The sequence below is a fragment of the Cynocephalus volans genome, chromosome 6 (genome assembly GCF_027409185.1).
Source record: "Cynocephalus volans isolate mCynVol1 chromosome 6, mCynVol1.pri, whole genome shotgun sequence".
NCBI lineage: Eukaryota > Metazoa > Chordata > Mammalia > Dermoptera > Cynocephalidae > Cynocephalus > Cynocephalus volans.
The window spans coordinates 120350232-120372165 of NC_084465.1; the positions used below are offsets into that span (position 1 = coordinate 120350232).

General features: G+C 40.4%; 1 protein-coding gene across 5 annotated transcripts in view; it reads right to left on the reverse strand.

The window, feature by feature from the left end:
* The window catches only part of DCUN1D3 (defective in cullin neddylation 1 domain containing 3), a 40202-nt gene that overhangs the window by 15651 nt on the left and 2617 nt on the right, over positions 1-21934 (reverse strand). For 2 of the 5 annotated variants that reach the window (XM_063099479.1, XM_063099482.1), the window contains exon 2: positions 10397-10466. The exons of 1 other annotated variant lie outside the window; for it this stretch is intronic. The gene's annotated coding sequence lies outside the window, so the exon portion shown is untranslated. Of the gene's footprint in view, positions 1-2595; positions 2690-10396; positions 10467-21801; positions 21850-21934 lie in introns of those variants that run through there. 2 more of the 5 variants (XM_063099481.1, XM_063099483.1) reach the window with 2 other exon arrangements.

Here is a 21934-nt window from a genome sequence, read left to right on the forward strand (position 1 = left end):
TCAGGAACGCAGTATTGCAGGGGGTGCAGTTTGATGAAAAAACTCAGGCCCAGATCAGAGATTCTACACAACACAGATCCACTGGGTCTCTGGAGAGCGGGAAGTACCTATAAGGTCAACCATTAAACCCTGTGCTACACAAAAAGCCTTCCCTAGGGAAACAGCAGCAAAGCAGCAATTTAGCTCAACCACACAGCTCAAGTGCTGGTTCCCACAGGAAGTTCCCCCGTTTTAGAAGTAAACAAAGGACAAAAAATTAGTTCCGGCCCAGGCACACCACCAGCACCTTGGGGCCTGCCTGGGAACTGGAGGCTTGGCGCCAGGGACCAGACCCCACTCCCACATCCAGGCTCACCATGCTAGCGCCTCAGGGCCTGCCCAGGGACCTGAGGCATGGAGAAAGGGACTGGACCACCCTCCCACAAGCAGGCACACCAAGTCAGCACCTTGGGGGCCTGCCCAGTGACCTGAAGCATGGTGCCAGGACCGGACCCTCCTCCCACAACCAGGCACACCGTGCCAGTGCCTCGAGGCCCACCTGGGGACCAGAGGCATGGAGAAGGGGACCAGACACACCCCACAACCAGGCACACCACCAGCACCAAGGAGCATACCAAAAACATCACCTCCATGTAGGTGGGCCATCACGGCCACCACAATAACCATGGCTGCCACAAAAGCCACTAGACACCACAACCACCATGCAGATGGTCCGCCAACCATTGGAGTGCATTGACACAAGGAGAGTCACTGGCAGAGATAAAGAAAAGAAGAGGATGTCTCTCTCCACAAAGCCCATTTCAGAGTGATGGAAGAAGCATCTGCTCTATGATAATATTGGGGGACCTGATCACACCTCTCAGCATTGGACAGATCATCTAGGCAACAAATTAACAGAGTAACCATTATTCTTTCAGAAGGAGAGAAGAAATCTAAGGTAATTAGAGGGGAGAAGGGGGAGGCTGTGGGGGAAAGGGAGAGAATGGACAAGGGGCATAAAGAATAATTACGATTTGTAACAATATATATGCTAGTAATATTGATTTGATCAACATATCTCAATGTTGAACCCCCAAAATATGTATAATCAATTGATTCAGTTTAAAAAAAAAAAAAAAACAGGAGGCAAATGCTGGCACCAAACAAGAGTGTCAGCAAGGCACTGAGATCTACTCTGAGACAACCTTGACCAAAGAGACCAATCCAATCCACTCCATTCCATTCGCATTTAGCCTATTCAGTAGCAGGGAACCACTGACAGATGCTGGTGTTCCTATATATCAGCAATATAGGAAACCCATCTTTTCAACTTTCACCTAAGCAGTCTGTAGAGCTAGCTGGGTGCACGTTTTCGTTTCCTACTATATACACCGAACACCCAAAGCCCAGAGAACAAGAGTACATGAACTCCTCAGACAGCTTTCCTACAGTTGCCAGAGGCTAAAACTGCTGTGCTGGGAGAAGCCATCCTCAGGGACAGTCTCAAGGCACGTCCACAAGAGCCCCTTGATCCCATCTGGCAGCCGCAGAATCTGAATGACCTGAGAAAAAGATGGAGAATGGGTGGTGTCCATTTGTAAGCTACTTCCTACAAAGTAAACTTGCAGAAGCTACAAGGAGAAAAGATTGAGGGAGTACCTTAAAAGCAGAGCCTCTGCTGTCACTTGGAACTCAAAAGATCACCTTTGAAGATTAGGTCTTACCCAGAGCTCCTTGGGAGGGGAAGCTATTCCCTCTGCCAAAGTAAACGAGACCCGTCTGCTTCTATTTTCATGCTTTTAAAAGACTTTTTGTCCTAAAATGTACTGCAGCAGCAAGCTAAGACAGCAGTTCCAGTTAGGGTTGTGTGAGAATACATGACTTTCTACATCAACCGATCTCAAAAGTGTAAAAGAAAAAAAGGGATAAAGGAAGGGAGAGAAAAAAGAGAAAAAAGAAAAATAAAATAAACCAACTGGTTATATTTCTGTAAAATAATCTTAGGTGACATGACTAAGACCATCCAGCTTAGCACAAAGTAATTTCTTTTCCTTTCAAAGTGTTCTCAACTGTCCCTTACCTTGCACACCTCAGAATACACCCAGTTGAGGCCTGAGGCCTGAAGCCAGTGAGGGCAGCTAAAACAAATACTACTTGCCAAATACAACAAAGCCAACAAACATGTACTGCGTTTTTGGTCCCTGGGATTCAGAACTCAGCTACACTTTTAATAACACATGACTCAAAATAACCAAAAAAGGGTTCTGTCATTTCACTGACCCACACTTGAAATATTTGTCATTATTGATCTGGGCAGGTATGACTACCCACTTCTGTGCAAAGGGGGAATCATTAAGGGACACCAGATTTCTAGGTTGGCTGCTCTTTTTGTTTCTGCACCAGCTTTTTCAGTGACTTTCCCTGTTTAAAACCAGAGGGCCACCTTAGACTTGTGCTCTGTGGTACCATAATAAAAATGGCATGGCTAGCAACACTCTTCATCTCTGGTTTTATGCTTGCAGTTTGTTTTGTTCCTTAGACAGAGCCTCCCTAGACCCCATTGGTTAGGCACTAATTCCCTGCTTCCAGTTATCACAGTTCACCCTGGAGGTTTACCTGATTGGTGCTGATTAGCCTTCAAACACCCAATTACCACATCAACTGCTCACTTTTTAGTCACCTTCTGAGGAATTCAGTAGTCAGCAACTGACTGAAAAATAGATGGAAAAATCTAATGTCATTTTTGACTAAGTAAAAGACAAGAAAGGAAATTGTCTTTTCAATTCAAACGAGTCAAAAGATGAGGAAGGGACTCAATATAAAAACGGTAAGTGACTGCATGCAAATGTCTTAAAGGAGTACCTGAATGAAAATATATAGGTGTGGTTTCTAAAGCCACACGGCCTCTAAGTAGGCCTCAGGTTCATCACATAGTAAGTAATCAATCTCTTAAGTTTTGCTAATTCTTAAAAAAAAAAAAAAAAAAAACACCTAAATCCATTAAGATCACATTTATCAGCTTTTTCCTAAAAGCCCATGATGGGGTCTGACTGCTAATGCATAGTAGACAGGAAGAGAAAGAGGGACAGAAAAGACCTGTACAATAAAAGAATTCCTGCTTTCAACCACATCAGTAACCTACTGAAAAGTGAGGCCACTCAGGCTTTCTTTCCTGCTGCCAAATTCAAAAGTACTACACAGTTATTTTGTGAAATTTAGAAAATATGGAGAAGCATAAAGAAAAAAACAGTCAACTAGTAATCCCACCCACCTACAATAAATATTTGAGTATATCCTTTCAGTCTTTTACATAAGCACATTCGCAGAGCACACACAAATATGTACACATATACATTATGCACAGGAACTTTTAAACAAAACTAAATGAATAGGATATTATACATTCTATTCAGCAATCTTTTCTACTGAACACTTTTTCATAAAAAAATCTTCCCCTCTTGTAAAATGTTTTTAAAAGAGCAGCAATTCAAAAGCAGTATTGGTATCACCACTAATGCTCCAGCTATGTCAAGTAACCCACAGACATTTATATCCTACTATTCAATCTGTTAAAAATTTGATTCTGCACTGCAGAGGGGAGCAAAGAGGTTGAGACTCTGTGTTAAAACATTTTTAACAGCCAGATAAGTCTTCCACTGAATGGGGGTTACACAATTTGTCAATTTAATCACTTATTGTTGGACATTTTCTTCCAATAGTTCACAAACAACACTGGATGGGTAATAAACAGAAAAATGCAGCTAAAACTCAGCACATTTATAATTATTTCCTGAGAACAAATTCCTAGAAGAGAAATCAATGGATCGAAAAATACACAAAAACAAAAAATTGTACATATAATCAATCCTACTTTCAAAAAAAGTAGTCAATTTATTTTGGCTGTGTGTTAAGAATGCATATTTCTCTCAACACCTTCCTGTAATATTTGCCAACTAATTCAATTCTTAAAAAAAAATAGCCTTACCAAAAACACATAAGACATTATATTTAAGGAAAAATATCAAACTGCCAAAGGATATAAGACAGGTAAAAGAGACCACTTGCTTCACTGTGAATCATATCAAAAAGGCTAACTAATCCAACCATTCTGGCTACAAAGATTTTCAGAAAGTGCTTGTTAAAGGATGGCAGGGGAGGGGGACAGCAGAGAAGAGATTACTAATATCATAAGGACATCTTTCAGTTACATCTGAATTTCCCCAATTTATTCTTTCAAAATAAGATTGATCTTCCCGCTACCTGCCCCTCCCCCAACAAAGAAAAAAATGATGCTCATCTTAAGGTCTAATGACTAATGAGGGTACTTTGAAAAGTTCATGGAAAAGTAGAATTAAAGGACAAAACAAATCCTTCCATGAACTTTTTGAAGTACCCTCACAGATCCTTACAAAAAGTTTAGCATTGGGGTAGAAGGGTCTGACCCAAGGACTAGCCAGAACCTGAGTGAACTGCATTCCAGGGGTCAAAAGACTCATTCAAAAGGGAACTGTAGAACCTCTGGAAATGGCCAGTGGGCTGGATTTAGCCCACAGACTTATCATATTGGCTTTTGAGCTACAGATTGGATCAAAGAATATTACTGTACGTAGCAGAGACTTGTCTGCCTCCTCAAGTATCTGGGCTCTTCTTCAGGTGACTCCCCAGTTCTCACCACAAGATTCTTCTCCCTCACTCTTGGCCACAGGGCTGGATGGAGTTTGTAATGGAATATATGACTCAGGCCCACCAAAGCCTCACATGCCCCTAGCTCCAATGACTGGATCAGGGACATGCAGGTGACCTAAGCCAGCCAGGATGAATCTCAGCACTGAAAACATAGGAGGTTGGAGATTCTATAGTAATCTTACCAGAAAGAGCCACCAGGGAAAATAACAATGACTATCAAAGGGTCACTGTGAGGATTAAATAGTCCTTTTTTATCAGATGGGTCTCAGCTCAAATGCATGTAGAACCCAAAAAGGAAATCACCAAGTGGTAAGCAGAGCCAAGAGACAAACAGAAACTTAGTTTTGAAGGTATTATTTGGACCCCGAATCCAACTGTCCCTAGAGTCAAGATCAAAGCCTGAACTTCACAGATATGTGAGCCAATAAATTCCCTTTTGCCTAAGCCTAATGTAAGATTTTCTGTCACAACTGAAAGAATCCCTACCAAGACACAGCTGTATCACTCAGACCTCTTCTATTCACAGGGCAAAGAAAGAAAAGATCTAATACCTAGACGTTCAGAATCATGATCTGGGATTAACTTACTAGGTCACAATTTCAACGCAATACATCACGGGAGGCCCCAGCTAAATGACAGGACCAATGATCCCCAGCTCACAAAAGCTGTCCAATTTCATTACAACTGGATGGACCATGAGGATGCTATTTAAAAGCTAAAAAAACCTTCCCAATTGTCAATTTTACAACCTCAGGCAGCCTGAAGTAGATATGACACGGAGTAGTTACAGCTGCTTTATTCTACTGTGTATATATTTTCTGTCATCTTCATGTTCCACAGGAGGAACCTCCTCCTAGCATTCAGACACCACGTGAAAAACTGTAGAGCAAGAGCTCCTGGAAGTCCTTCTTTGTGCAATTATAACATGATCAATCTTCCAGCTGAAACAGGTATTTGAACTAAACCACATCCTATGAAACTGAAAGACCAAATCTGACCAGAACTTGGCTATCCTCTAGGTTTCAATAACTACCACTGAAACAGCTCTTTGATTTTAAGTGCTGAAGAGGTTATTTAGAAAGTGTTCAGGTTTCAAAGATAGTGACAGGAACTACTCATGTTTGTGTGTCTATTAGAAATACACTCCTTGCAGGCTGAAACTTCAAACCCAAAGGGTTGGCTCTTGCTTTTTTTTTTTTAAACCATTACTTATTTTCACAAATGTTTATATGGCATGAAGCCCCAGGGTACACTAACATGTGTAAAGATAAGCAGAGAATTAAATCAAAAATAGGGCTCTATACCTGATGAAAGGCATTGTGGTATTGCAAAGTAAGACATCTAATGATTCCTGCCCAGTTCCTGCCCACTTCCCACCCACATGACCTACCAAAATTGCCACCTCCTAATGGCTATTGCAATGCCACCTATTAAAACTCTGCCCTAGCCGCTAAGTCCTAATTTAAGAAAAACGAATATGAGAAACTTTTAAAATAAGGCAACAGCACCATAAGCTCTTTTGGTCATCAGTATGTTTGAAAATCTAAACTGTACAAACACACAGACACACACACATACATACACACAAATTTTGCATCTAATGACAAGGGTCCACGGAATTACATGAAACTTTTCTGAACTGCCATCAGTGTTTGCCGGTGCTGCAGCCATATTCAATCTTGTCCGTCCCTCAAGGTGCAGCTGCACAGATACTGCAGCTCCTCCAGCAGCTCCAGCAGCTGTGCACCTTCTGGGAAGGACAGGACATGCTTTAGATGCAGCAGACTGACTGGGTTTGCCCAGCCCAGTCTGTCAGCTCTCCTGCATACACCTAACCACCCTCTACCTCAGTTTCCTCACCTTAAAATTAGGAAAATCAAAAGATCACTGTGAAGAATAAATGGCTCCTTCATATCAGATGGGTCTCAGTTCAAATGCTGAGATGAGTTCCCTGTCCCCCCAATCTAAGGGTCATTTCAATCTAATCCAGCACCACACTGTTTTATTTGTTCATAGTACATACCACTCTCTAAAATTCTTAGCTATGTGTTGACTTATTTGTTGTCTACTCCCCCTATTAGGAGGGATTGTATCCAATTCATCACTTTATCCTGTGCACCTAAGCTATGTGGCACACAGCAGTGTTTGGTAACTGTCTGCTGTTTGAGTAATCACCCATACTTAGTGAGCACTCACACTGTACAAGGCACTAGTCTATTGCTTTGAATGTATTAACTTGTGATTGAATACATGACGAATCTGTCATGCTTAAGCACTTTCCCTAGCACAGTTAGCACTCAATCAATGGTAGCTACTTAAACCAATTCTAATTATATGATGATGTTAACAAATACTCAACAGTGAAGGAAGCTGAGCCCTAAGGATACAGAATTCAATTTCATTTCTTAAGAGCTGGTTCTTAAGCTCCAATTTCTCCCAGACCTCTCCTCTGTCAGCACCTCACTGCCTTCAGAGGGAAGAGAAAAGAGGGAATTGTCTCATTGCTCTAATAACTCCCTACCTCGTCAGTTTCTCAGATAATGGGATACAAACACCGCTTCTCAGCTGGCCATATACAGCTCCATCTCATCACACTTTACAAGCTAATTTTCACCTCAAACACAGCCAAAGCCAGAATTTGGAGCTGAAACAGGGAGATGTTCAACCTATTTTGTCTCTTTTTGACCTGCAACTCAGTCACTTGGAAAAACTTCGCATTGTTAACAGAAATCACTTCTGCCTCTCCTTTTAGCAAAGATGTAAGACCAAGGGTTTATTGCAGCTATAGCCACACAGCATTCTAGGACGCCCCAGGGGCTCACCCATCAGGCGCACTCTAATGAAAAATCTTCAGGTGCTGGTCTGAACTGCTTTCTTCCCACCTCAATAAATAAAGGCATCATATTTAAGGTGTTTGGAGATGCAAGAGCAAAAGACGGCAACTTTTTTGAATACTGCATACTATTCATTTTAAACAGGAATTTAACTACTTTTTTTTTTTTTTTTTTTTTTTGGACAGCTGGCTGGTATCGGGATCTGAACCCTTGACCTTGGTGTTATAACACCACACTGTAACCAACTGAGCTAACTGGCCAGCATCAACTACTTAAAATACAAAGGACTCATGACTAGCTTAACATATTCTTGAAATATGTTATACTGCTGTGATATTTACTAAAATTCCTTTGATGACAGGGTGGTTTTTAACTCAGAGGGCTAAAACATGTACCCTGTCAAAAAGAGTAAGAGATATGGACAATAAGGTCCTCCATCTCTTTAGAACCACTGGAGACAATGGACTATGTTTCATATAACAGCAAGAAAAGGCCAAGAACTAAAGTCCAAATAGGGCCTCCAAAGCCAGGCATACTTGCCAAGAAAGCAAAGAGCAGATTCCACCTCTGCTGGCTGGCGGGCCCACACATTCTGCTTAACCATGTGAAATAGCCAGCTCGTGCTCTCCCTGCCCCCAGGCCCAGTTATGATATTTGGGGTGGAGAGAGAATAGCAACACCAGTGACTTTTCTAGGAGACTGTTTTATAAAAATAGAGCTTCCAATTTTAGGTCTAAAACTGAAAAGAAAAATAGCCAAAATTAGAAGTTTGTTTTAACACAATACATTGAAAATTACAAGTTTAAGTGCTGGTAGCTGGGGACGGGGATCACACCACCACATGACTTCTCAGTGAGTCATAAAAAATAGTACAGGCTTGTTTAACAGTGGACGTCTACGAGTGACAGAATTAAGAAGTCCGCTGTGTCAGATGATGGAAAACCAAACTGACACTCCTACTGCGTTTGTTTCAGCAGTGGCATGACTGACAAAAATGAACTGCGGCAGCAATTTACAAGACAGAAACATTAATACACCTTTTTTGAGGCTAGTCAAAGAGGAAATGTTTGAAACCCTGAGTATGACTCATTTTTCAGAAGTTAAATCAGTTTTAGAGGAGAAAAAACCTTCAAACTATTAATAAGTCAGTAACTGACACATTTCCGGATTTCTAAAACCCATTCTTGATTATCCTACCTTTGTATCAAAGCAAAAGCAAAATGCAGGCATTTAACAGCAAGTTGCTGTCCTTTCAGTTATGAGAATTACAAAAATTAATCTTTAGGCCCAGATGGATATTGTCATGATAATAAGATAATAAAGACCTCCCCAAAGGGCTTCTGGGTACCATAAATTATATAACAGACTCACTTCTACCAGGCAGTGAGGATTAACTCCTGTTCACCCAGGTTACACCTCAGTATCACTAACAGGCTTATCAAACTGAACAGTCATTATCTTCCACTGCTCAGCAAAAAGCGGTCATCTTTCTCACTGCACATCAGTTTGTTCACATCAACTACTCTTTACAAGAGAAATCAGCCTAACAATCTTAAAAACAACTTTAACAGATGTTTCTTCCACATCAAAAATTTTTTTTTAATAAAACTGAAAGGAAAACACCTCATTAATTTTTCCCTTACTGGTTCTTCTGACTGAATTTTGTTAAGTGTCTAATATGACATTATAGTAGACACTATATTATGTCTATTATGCACTCAAGCCTTGAATGCATTACACATTGTTTACTTCTATGAAACACAAACACCCATGGCTCCCAAGCAAACAAACATAACAAGTACATAAAGGAGAAAGGATGTTACTGTTTTAGTGACAGCACCTCAGATCGCAAGCTCCAAGAAGATAGAAAGTTTGTATGGTGACATAAAAAGGGTCAACTGGCACCTAAGAAACGCTTTCTACAGGATCAAATGAAAAATAAGCACCTACCTATGTATCTGGTGCACTACCAAAATCTACCTACATGCATAGTAGTGGCTACTTCTGCATAATAATGTCTACAAATACTTACCTAAGGTTTACTATGAGGGTACTTTCATGGAAAAATGGAACTAAAAGACAATACTAATTTTCCATGAACTTTTTGAAGACCCCCCTCATATATTTCAAACATTTTTACACATACCAACTATTCTAAAGATCTGACAATAATGCCCTAGGAGATAGGTATTATTATTATTATCACCATTTTGTATATGATAAACTGAGGAACACAGTATAAGTAACTTGCCTAAGGGCATGCAGCCAGTAAAGAGCAAAGCTGAAACTTGAACCGATATTTGACTCTTTCTCAAAATTCAGGATAATGATTTTCAAAGCTATTTTTTAAAAGTATGAAGATTTAAATTGCCTCTTTCAAAAAAGCATACTACAACAGAGTGGCTTTTTGTTTGTTTTAATGAGTGTTAAGTCTTTCAGTTACTGAAAAATGAGAGCTTGAACTAGACTAGTAGCTTTCAAATTTTAACTGCAACTTTCAGTGAAAAACACATTTTATATCTTGACCCATGAATACATGTTCAACTCCAAAGAAGTTTCATGAAGCAATATTCACCCTTACTTCTATGAGGCACTAGCTTTTATGCTATTTCTTTTTCTGTTTGTTTCATCTGGATTTTAATTGTTGGTTATAATCCACTAATGAGATATGTCCCATAGTTTAAAAATCTCAAGACCAAACTTGAAGGTTCCCTCCAATGTCTTTACTGTGCCAGACACAATGGTAGGCATTTTACAGTCATCATAGCTTTTAATCTCCACATCTACCCTAGGAGGTTGGTACTATTGTTAATCCTATTTTACAGATGAGGAAATAAAGTCAGAAATAAAGCAACTCAGACAAGTTCCTACTCTGTGACCGAGACAGGGGAACTCACCAAACATCCCATTGGCTCCCTCAGTTTCTTTCAGTCAGGTGGGGAAATGTGTCTACTTCTGGCCAGTGGGCTGTAGGCAGAAATGACACAATGAGCTGTAGGTAGATGTGATACGTATCATTCCCAGGCCTGAGCACAGAGCTGACAAATGACATCCCAGCCATCTTTTCCCCTGCCATAGTGAACCATGCTGGTGATCAACACAGTACAGATTTTACAGGATGAGCCTGAGTCTCTGAGTGACTGTATGGAGCAGAGCACTGTTAGGTCTACTGACCCATGTGGGACATGCAAGCAATAAACTTTTATCAGATTAAGCCAAACTTTGTAAATTCTAATCCCTGAATATCTACCCCTCTTCAGTAATTCTATAGTGACTGATTTAGTTCAGGCCCCTACCATCTTTATTACATTACCCTCACTAATGGTTTACCTGTTTCAGGGATTGCTCCCTCCAATCTCTCTTCCACACTGCCACTGGACTCATCTTTCTAGCACACTCACAGAACATGGGTATGCCATGCCCCTACTCTAAATAATCTAAATAATAATGGTTTCCTCTTCATCTATTGTATAAAATCCAAAATCAACAAGGAATACAAGGCCTTTCTTGATTTGGCCGCAGCTGCTGACATTATTCTCCCCTCTCATTCCAGGTTCCTCAAGCACGCTGAAATACCATGGCCTCTCATGTCTCCCTAGTGTTAGATACTGTTACCACTGCTCGGAATGCCTCCTCATTCCTCATTCTCTAGTCTTGCTCTTTCAAGCCTAGCTCAGATTTTCTTCCCACCGGCCTCCTCCCTACTGACAAAAAGCCTCTCTGCCTCTTGGCACCTTCATTTATAGCACTGATTTTACAACATTTTCTAATTGTTCTTGAGTCTGGTGTTCCTACCATACTGTAAGGTCCTTAAGAACAAGATCTACAACAGGCACTCGAATTTGTTGGAATGAATGGCTAGCAATATACAAACACATTTCTTCTTGAAACATCATGTATCCAATTCTAGGGTCAGTCCTTCAGAAAAATTCAGACTACACACACTTCACTTTGAATTCAACAGTGAGAGCATTAAATTTTGGAGACCGAAATTTTCTAGCTTACAAGACTGGTTTTCAGTTTCTGAAGTCCCCTATGAATGATCCACATTCCATCTGGGAAAGCTGGTCCCTTACTCATATATTTCTAGCTTGAAAACTACAAAGCCTGGTTCTTCTTAAGGAGAAAATATCCTTTATCTGTTTGGGAACTTTAAGCACTGTTAAAACTGTGCTTTTTAAAGTTTTCTTCTGTTAAGCTATTGTAATTGAAAGCTCTTTTGCTAAGCAGGCTGTGTCAGAAGTACTAAATGTGGGAGACCTTTAGAACTTTGTTGAGTTCTTTGCTGAGTGAATCAATTTAAGTAAAGATGCAAATCAGAAAGGGGAGGAGCTTAATTGCTCTAAGGGAGGGAAAAACCAAAAGGCAACTGGAGAGACTTTTACCTGTTGCATAACTTTTTCTTATCTCCTTCTGCTATGTCAAGCACAATGGTTGAGAATTGAAAACTTAGAAAAGCAAGCGCTCAGATAAATTAAGCAATTCCAGTTCTTTGAGAAGGGAGGTTTAAAGTCAGAGTTAAAGATTAAGTCTGATTAAATGTTTTTATTTATTTATTTATTTTACTTCAAGTTTCCTTGAAAGTTCTAGTTTCTAACATCTTGAAAGGGCTTTATTTTAGAAGTGAAAGGATTCTGGATGTACTGAAGCTACTCTACTATGAGACGACCACAATAAGCAGAGCTGGAAATATGTAAGAATGGCTTGAAAAGGTACTGAACTCTACCACTATGTTTGTACACCTTTCCTTTTGATCCTAAGTTACATATTATCTTTTTAAACATGTGGTCTTGAATGCTTATACTTTTATGGAGATTTTAATACCATGGGGATAATTATTTGTATCATTGGGAAAGAATAGTCTTCTTTTATGTGCTCTCATCTTTAAAAGCCCAAATGCTCAGGTGCCCACAAGAGTTCTTAACCAAGAAGCATCGATCCAATGGCAATTTCCCAAGAAGAGAAGGAAATAAACAACCTTACTCTAGCTTTGCAAAACCCGGTCTGTGGACCAAGTGCAAATGTCACAACCCCTGTCCATCCCCCTTCAGAATTATCCAGACTCATCAGCAATTATCTATAAACAATGACTAACTTCCACACCAAGGGAAATGGACTGTTTCAGAAACCTGACACCTACCCTGAGTTAGGTGGTCTTGTGATTTTTACATTCACAGAGAAAGGTAAGTTTGGTTAGAACTCAAAATCTGTTCAAAGGATGCTTGTTGCATGTCGTGAACTAGATCTTAGTGTGAATAGAGGTTTTTAATGCTGCAAACTATAGGCCTGTGTAGGAAAGGCTTTTTCCCTTTTCCAATGTGCCCAGTAACACAGGTCACAACCTCTCTCAAGAAACAAGACAGTATGAATGACAAAATCAAAATTTATAAAGTATGGGGACTTAAGGCATGGAACACTAGATCCCACCTCAGCTGGGAAACAGCCAAGAATTTCTCATTATTTGAGAAATACAATTTCTCATAATACAAGGTTTCTCTAGAAACCTTGTATTAAATTCTAAAAAGAAGAAGAAAAATCTTGGGGCTATATCATTGTCACCATTTTGCTCTACTTTAAACTAATCTTGACTAGTAACACTTCACGCAGAAAGATAATAGACTTGGAACCATCTTTAGAGAAGTTTTTTAAACTACAATTTGAAACATTAAACAGTTTATTACCAGATCCATGGCCCTTTATACTGTGTTAATTTAGAACAAGATCACTTGATAGATAATGAAAGATGACAGTGTTAAGATACACAGAGAATATCTAGGGACTACAGGTAATTAAGACTTATTAAAAAAAAAAAAAAAAACAAACAAAAAACTCAAGAAACCATAGCTACATTTGAAAGCAGCTTTCTCGGCTTCTACTGCTCAATAGAGATTTCAGTTTTACTCTCTGTTTTACTGAAAAAGAAATCACTTCCCCCAATACTCTATCATTTCTACCACTACTCATTTTCCTTCTCAAGACCTCCACTATGTTGAATATGAACAATATGACAGAAAGTGAAAAAAGATTTTAAGTACTCCCTGCACTGGTGTTTAACTTCATTTTAGGGCACATAACCACACTATCCTTATAAAGCAGTTATCAGCAAGAAGTGATGTACAGGTTAGCTCTTTAGATGGCACAGAACCTCATCCTTCCAGAGCCTTGAATGCAGGCACTGGCTTGGGTTCGAGAGAAGTGGTTAGGCTTTTTCTCCCTCCCCAACAGAACAAGGCAGACCCTAACTCCTACCATGGGGAGTCCCAACACCAGAGAGTGAAAGGAACTAAAGAGCAATCCAGGTGAGGGGGAAACTGCTAAAGGTGAAAGAGGAAACAATATTCTTCATTTTTTTCATTATTTAAAAAAAAAAAAAGCCACCACTACTGCCATCTACAATATTTTAAATTCTACACAACCCATTTATGGGTATTTTTGCCATGAATGCAGAAATAGAAATTTGTCAATATGCCTGGGTTAGGCAAATCTTAAAATCCAATTGAACTTGGACCTGCTTGACTGTGGCCATCACAACAAAGATTGCATTAGTAAGGGTGGCACTGCACTAGCATTATCAAGTCTTGGAACTTACAAATTTCAGACATTCCTATACCACCTTTGTGATTTTACCTATCCATTACTGTCCCAACCTACTGTTCACCTAATATTTTTCTTAAAAGCTTAAAAAAAATTATTATCTACTTTAGTATCATCCTAAGCTCCATTACCCATGTAGTCAAAGGTATGATATGCCAGTTATATTTCCATTAATACACAATAAAAAATAGAATTAGTAGATGAAAAATATTTATCATGTACCAATAAAAATCATCTCCCACTCCATCAGTGGTACAGAAAATACACCCTCCAGTGCTCTTTCAGCAGCACATATATGAAAAGTATATCCAGGTTAGCTCACCTGGTACAGCATGGTGCTGATAACACTAAAGTCAGGGGTTCAGATCCCCATAGTGGCCAACCACCCTCCCACCCCCAAAAAGTGTAACCAAAGCCACACTTTGAGAAATACTGATTTAGTCCTAAATTGTTTACGTCACAGTTAAGGAAACAGACTCAAAGGGGATGTGACCTGCTCAAGGACACAAAGCAACTGGTGGCAGTCTTGACTAGAATTGAGAGCTCGGTACACTGGTGCTCCCACTAGAGTAGACTCTCTAGACCAGTGAGCCACAGGGAGACTGAGAGATCAGCCTCAAAGGAGCTCACCAACAAGTGAATCTTAAGCAGTAAACCCTTTCTGCATGTAGACCTGGGCTTCTCACTTTCTCTGAGAACACATACAATATGGCACTTGCCAACTGACTCTCTCAATGATTATCTTGACTGGCTGAAATAAATCTGTTTCCTTCCCAAAGTCTCATATGATTTTGCCCAACTCAATAAACCTCAAGGCGTACAGCTTAAGACAAAAATGTCTCCTGGATCAGTTTTCCAATTTTTGATCCAACAGTATCCTACCCCCTGTCCTCATTACTATACTTGTACAGGGCTCTATACGGTTTCAGGAGGAAGATTTTCCATCTGGGCTTTAGAACAGCTTTGGAAACAGCCTGGAAGTTTCCATTACAGAGTCTGTATTTCCCAGATACCCAGAGGGCAAGTTTTATTTTCAAGTGATAGATAACTTGGTCTGTTGTATGCCTAGCAATGTTTTATACACTGTCCCAAATACTGACTATAAGAGGAGGTAAAATTATACAGTTCATAGCCCCTAGGGAGCTGCCAATCCAGGTAAGTTTAGCTATGTATGCCATGTAGTAACATAATAGCTAATGTTATTAAATGTTTATTTATATGCCAGGCATTGTGCCGTGTCCTCCAATCATACTATTGAATTCTCACTACTTACTGTATTACACACGCTATACATGACAGAACTGAAGCTGAGATAAATGGTTCATCTGACGTCAAATGGCAAGTGGATGGTAAAGTCCAGTCTCAAACCCAGACTATCTGACTCTAGAGCCTATGCTCTTAATCAATGCACTATGTATACCTAAACCTTTTTAAAAGTCATATTAAGAGGTAAGGTGAAGTCTGTATATCTGACTTCTCATTAAGTGAGCTTGTTTCTTGCACTAGGGAGGTAGAGCTACTACATCTGTAAAGTTCAAAAATACAGCACATTCTGGGAATGTCATTTCACAATTGACTGAGGGAGGAGTCTGCATCTTGTTATCTGAGGCTATTCAATTTGCAGTATCTGGACATCAAGAAACACCTGTCAAATAATAGTATGTGCACATTGCTAATTAGCACCCAAATCAACTTTAGGTAGCCTTATTCCATTATTACTTATAGGATACAAAACTAGAGTACCTATACTAATGTGGTATAATAAAAAATATATTTGGTTTTTGGCCCTGGTTACTGCCAGAGGTTCTAAAACCCTTGGAATTTTTGTGACTGACAGGAGTGTCTTTTGTTATTCATGAAGAGCTCCTTTGGACCACACTGAAGTTTATGTTAACAAAGTGACTTCAGGATGGGCCCTTAGACAGTTTCAAGGGAGGGGCTGCCCAAGCCAGAAAGACCAAACAGGTGATAGACTTCAAGCCCTACCTTCTGACCTCAGGGGAGGGGAGGGGTGGCTGTAGACAGAGTTCAATCACAAACGGCCAATAATTATGCCTACATGATGAAACCTCAATTAAAACTCCGAAACAAGGAGGCTGGGAGAGGTTCCGGGTTGGTGAACACATCAAGGTGCCAGGAGGGTGGTGCACTCACAAGGGGGCAGGGAAGCTCTGTGCCCCCACCTCATACCTTGCCTGCCCTATGCATCTCTCTCATTTGGCTCTTCCTGAATTACATCCTTTGTAACAAAACTGTAATCCTAAGTATCTTGCTTTCCTGAGTAAACCATGCTAGCACATTATTGAACCTGGCAGGAGGGGTGGTCAGGGGAAATTCCAAATTGTTGGTCTGCATGGCAAAGTTTGGGTAACCTAGGGACACCCAACACCCGCGGCTGGCATCTGAAGTGAGGCAATCTTGTGGAAATGAGTCATTAACATGTGGGGTCTGTGCTAACTCCAGACAGTATCACAACTAAATTGCTGGACACTCAGTTGCTGCCAGGGAACTGTTGGAAAGATATAATTAATAACCTCGGAAAAAGAGGCCCAAATCAAAACCAACTTCACTGATGCTTAGAAGCCACTTCCCTGCTTGATCTAATCATTAAATCTACGCTTGTCACTAATTCAGAGTACTGTGTACTGTCTTCCACACTAGTAGGTAATCAGGCCCTACAGAAAATCCACAAGTACCTGGAAGAATAAAAAAAGTTTTTTAAAAGAAGAAAGACTAAAGAATCAATTTGACCTGCTAAAGAGAACACGGGTGGTGTGGAAATGTGAAGTCAAAATTAACAGTTGTATTTGTGGGCTGGCTCATGGTTAGAGTGGTGCTGATAACATCAAAAGTCAAGGGTTCGGATCCCTGTACCTGGCCAGCAGCCAAAATATATATTTTAAAAAGTTTTAGTTGTGATTTATTTCACATTGATCATATTTCCCACAAGAGTCTTGAATTATCTCAATAGTTTACATGTAACTGTTTCCTTAGGATAGGGACATCGTTAGATGACAGTAGCCACCATCTAGTTCTCTTCATTATGTACTCTAACCCAAACTCTAGTGGACCCAGGCAACTACATTCCCTCGTGTTTACCAACTTTGGATTTGTCAAAATAAAGTTATAGATATCAAAAAAAAAAAGTTAGACCACCCCTCCATAAGCAGTGCATCATCACTGACTAGTCAATCTTGAAGACCAATCTGGTCAAATCAGCCACCATGTCCTTGTACTCACCCCTCTGCAGTAGAAATACACTTTCTAATCGAGAAGATGTGTTTGTGGTCAGGGCCACTGTGTTGCCTAACACCACAGGTCTCCAACCCCCACCCTGTGAATGGTGTTCCCTGGAGTTAGGCAATCTTGTGAGCCTGCTCCTTGTCTATCCAATCGTCCCCAGGAAGTGCCACTGTTAGCATTTTTTCCCAACAGGACCACTGACAGGCACTTCTTCTCTTCCTCTACACCTGGTGTACAATACCCCACCACCACCACTCTGCCCTCCCAAAGGCCTGCTCCCTTACAGTACTCCTCTCCCCACAACTGAGCAACCCATCTTAATGCTTCTGGAAAAGTCCTTGGATGTTTCTCTTTCATAAAGCAGAATTCTCCTTACCATAGGCACAAAGTATAACCAACTCTGAGAAAATGACTGAACAAGTCACTAGTTATTTCAAAGAAAAACTTATTTGCCAAGAGAAAAAGAACCATGGAAACATTCTTAAAAATGGACACAGAGCATTCACCATATCACTCCTCACTCCTGACTTCCACGTACTGAAAGAAAGAAAATGTCACTACAACTGGAAAAAATACTTGCTCTGAGGGCCTGAGACTTCCCGAAAGTCCCTGATCCTGCCTCCTAGGACCCACACTGTAGTGGTATTCCTAATCTCCCCCTCCTGTTGAAAGAGCACCCACTAGGTAGTTATCAAGTGGGTATAAAGCAAGTGTTTAGGAATACCTGGCTAGCTCAGGCAGTAGAGCATGAGACTCTTAAAGCAAGTGTTTTAGTTGAAGGCAAATTTGCTTCACAGATATTTTTTTAAAAAGGAATGTGTGTCCACTGCGGTTACTCCACAGAGCTGTTTGAAAGCTGTTCTGTCAATGGGTACACCTGGGTTTTCCTGTTCAGACTCCAGGGCAGGTCACTGGGAAAAGGAAGTATATGTTTCAGCATTTTGCACAAGCACTGTCTAAAGCATGCCCACTAGCTTATCTTAAGAACTTACAGCGATAAAGCCTCAACTCCTATTTGAATGTAATGTGGTCACTTTCAGAAATACTCTGAGAAAATGCCACTTCTCCTAGTAAATATCCATAACCTCTGCTATACCAGGAAGCCTATCATCCCATTACCCATTAATAACTTCACTTCGCATATGCTTCATTAGAAGGAGTCTGAAAGATTAATAGTGTGTGACAAAATGTTTGAGTAGAGAACCCAGGTATATAGAAGACCAAACACCAAGGATTCAATTAAACTCAAACTCAATCTGAGTGCCTAAACCAACTTGTTTGAGAGAGGTAGTATAACTGGGAAAACAAGAATTACTGTGCGGAGTAGGCCTGATTCTATTCCTGTAACCGCCTGTACCTTGCTCAATAGCTTTAAGCAAGTTTATTAACCTTTCTCAATTTCTGTTTTCCTACTAAAATCACTGCTTTTCGACCTGTCTTCGGCCTCAGAATGTTCTGTTCAACTGAAATCTTATGGGGAAGCCCAGTATAAGACATTATTCCAGTAACTTTTTGCAGAGTGAAGCAGTGGGGTGTAATGAAGAAAATAAGCAAAACCCCCTCATCCCTGCCACTCCAGAAATGGCCCCTCAGAGGGCTCCTTAAAGCCCAGCTTGAATAAAAACATCACACCAGATATTCTAAGGTTCTGCAAAGGTCTGACTTTTTCCTGGTTCTTCCTAAACTAGAGGAAGAAGAATTAACCACACTGCATTAATTGAATTAACTGCTATGACTTAAGTCTTGTTCAGAATCAAAATTACAGGTCACATACCAACCGATTTTATGCAAACACTGCATAGAGTCCAAACCCTTCATGAATGAAAGAGAGCTGTAAACAAACTCTGCTGCTTGATAGTGTGGAAACCATCTACCACTAAAATAAGGGGGCAGGTCTTCCTGATCACATTGTCTTCTGGAATGACAGGAAGAGATGAGGGCAATGGCAACAAGACGCTAAACACTCTCTGAAAATGAAAAGTCCTACACTATGCAGTGGTGCTATTTGAGATCCCCAGTCAGTGGTCAGAACTGGTCTGGACCTACAGTCCTCAATGACAGAATTATTTCCAGTTGTCAAAATCCACAGGTTGGGCTCTCCAGAAGAGCAGGGCAGAACAGGAACAAGGATGTTGCTTCCCAGTGCTATGCAATCTAAACTTCCATGCTGCAATTCAGCCCAATGGACACTCTTGAGCAAGCTAAGCTCTCAGGAAGGCAGGAGGAGTCATCAACTTGATGGCTGCCTTTCCACACAATCAGGATGGCATCCAGGCGCTGGGCATGGGTGACTTCTTTTGCCACAAGGGCTAATCACCACCTCAAGACTGATTTACTGAGCTTCCCTGTTCTCATGTTTGGTATTTAAATAAGGTCTCATTTGCACACTTCTTAAAGAAGATGATTTGGCATTTTCCCCCTTGACATCATCTACTTTCAGAATATCACTTCCAAGCTTTTCTCTCAGTATTTCAGTAAATTCATATAAGTTCTAATTTATAATTATTCACTAATTAAATGGTCAAGTGCTGTGGTAATCTCCTTTTCTCCCCTAAAAGAAACAGGACCTCCCAACACCTAGAAAAACAAACACAAGGACTAATGAAACTAGATTTGAAATGAGAGACACTAACTCAATTAACCCTGGTCCTTTGTGCAAAGAGCTTCCAGAACACTGTCCCAACATTTTGGAAGAACAGATCCTGGTTCACTGGTATCAACATCTTAAATAGACACAAAGAGGTAACTGTAAGTTATCAAGAGCTGGGGAAACAGGAGTTACCTCCTAATTACAATTGTTTCAATATGAGTTACCACTTCTTCACCTCAAAACAACTGGCAGCCAGTGTACAACTAATTCTCCTTACTGCAGCACATGTATCAAAACAGTACTGGGGTGGCCAGTTAACTCAGTTAAAGCACAGCCTACGAACACCAAGGTCATGGTTTCGGATCCCCATGCTGACCAGCTACCAAAAAAACCCAAACAAACCCAGTAGCAAAATCACATTAACTTTAAGTCACCTAATGCAGAATTGTACTTACCCACAATTCCAATAGCAAGTGGCATCAACTAGCTTTCTAGGTTGCCCACCTTTCAGAATTTGTCTAAAAGCCCACAAAGCTTAAGAAACAAATCCACTGGTACCCTAGGCCAGCTCAGCTCAAAGAATCCAAATTCACTTAGATTTGCGGATTCTTTCCTAGAACGCAATTAGTGACCAGTGTAGGAGTCAATGGCTTCTTCCTGTGTTCAAGTCCCCTCCTACCCATCCACCCCCTTTCAAAATTAGAAAAGAGCCACCAGTCTCCAAACTGGCTGATGAAATTTCAGCCTACAGGACATTTTCATATTTGAGTTATAATAAACCATTGAAATGAAGATGAATAGTAGACATCTTAATAACACATAAGATAGAGCATTTTATGCCCAGCATTAGCATACAAAGTCCAAAATCTTTAACATAGGCCAAAGCCAAATATATGTATCTCTCTCACTATTAACTAACTCTCCACTCCTTTGAGATATTCTTGGAGGGTGGAGGCTATTGTTTGCCTGGTCCTAGCTGGTCACTTTAGTCATTTGCTTGCTAACTAAAAGACCTTCTGTTTGGATTCAAGTCAGAATTCCATAATTCTATACCAGGCTCTACTTCATCCACTTCGTTACCTTCAGTATCCCAGGACTGCCCAGGAAGCTCTATTAAGTTGGTTCTGGGATTCATCTATAAGTATTAGTGGAGTACTAGAACCTAAAACAGGTGACAAGTCCTCAATTCTGATTTGCCTTTCCCAAACATTAAAAGGTTTTATTTAATATTTCTAATATTGAGTTTACTGCAAACAGCCCAAGCAACATTTAAGTCTCGCAATCGCCTGGTTCAAAGGGCCAATTCATTCAAAGAACACACTAGTCACTGTTGTAGGGTTCAAAAGAAGAAAAAAGCATATTCTTTCTGTTTCAGTCCACTGTGACATGGATAAAGAGGGCCAAATCAAGGAGGAGCCTTGATAGGGCCTCTTAAGTGGACAATCTGATCAAGGTGAGGCTGAAAAGCATCAGACTACTGGAGATGAACACCCCCAACAAAAGTAAAAGTAGGTTACATCCCTTGGTTACATGCCAGCCCAAAGATGCTGACACAGTGGAACTGAGCCCCACAATGGTCATTTATCTAATGTAAACCACTGAGTAAACTTTTAGCACCAACCTACATTTTAGCTGAGTGTTTAATATTAGTCACCAGGAGGACCAGACAAGAGTGGAACTATTGCAACATAAACTCTGCCTCCCTACAAAAAAAAACTTGAAATTTAGATCCTGATGGTCATCTTTGTAGACCAACAGGGGCATTTATTAACACTTGCCTAATTCTTCAACCACAGCTAGAAGCAAAGGAGGATTCATATGCTAGGACAAATTCATATCACGCAGTTTTAAATAGAAGCATATAAGACAAAATACCTTAAGGAAGAATGTGTGTCCTCAATTGAACATCCCGCTGAATTCTGAACACATAGCTCAAAGATTTATCTGCCAGAAAAAACCTAGATGACCACTGCCTCCTCCTCTCCCAATCGCAGCAGGGCGTCTTTTT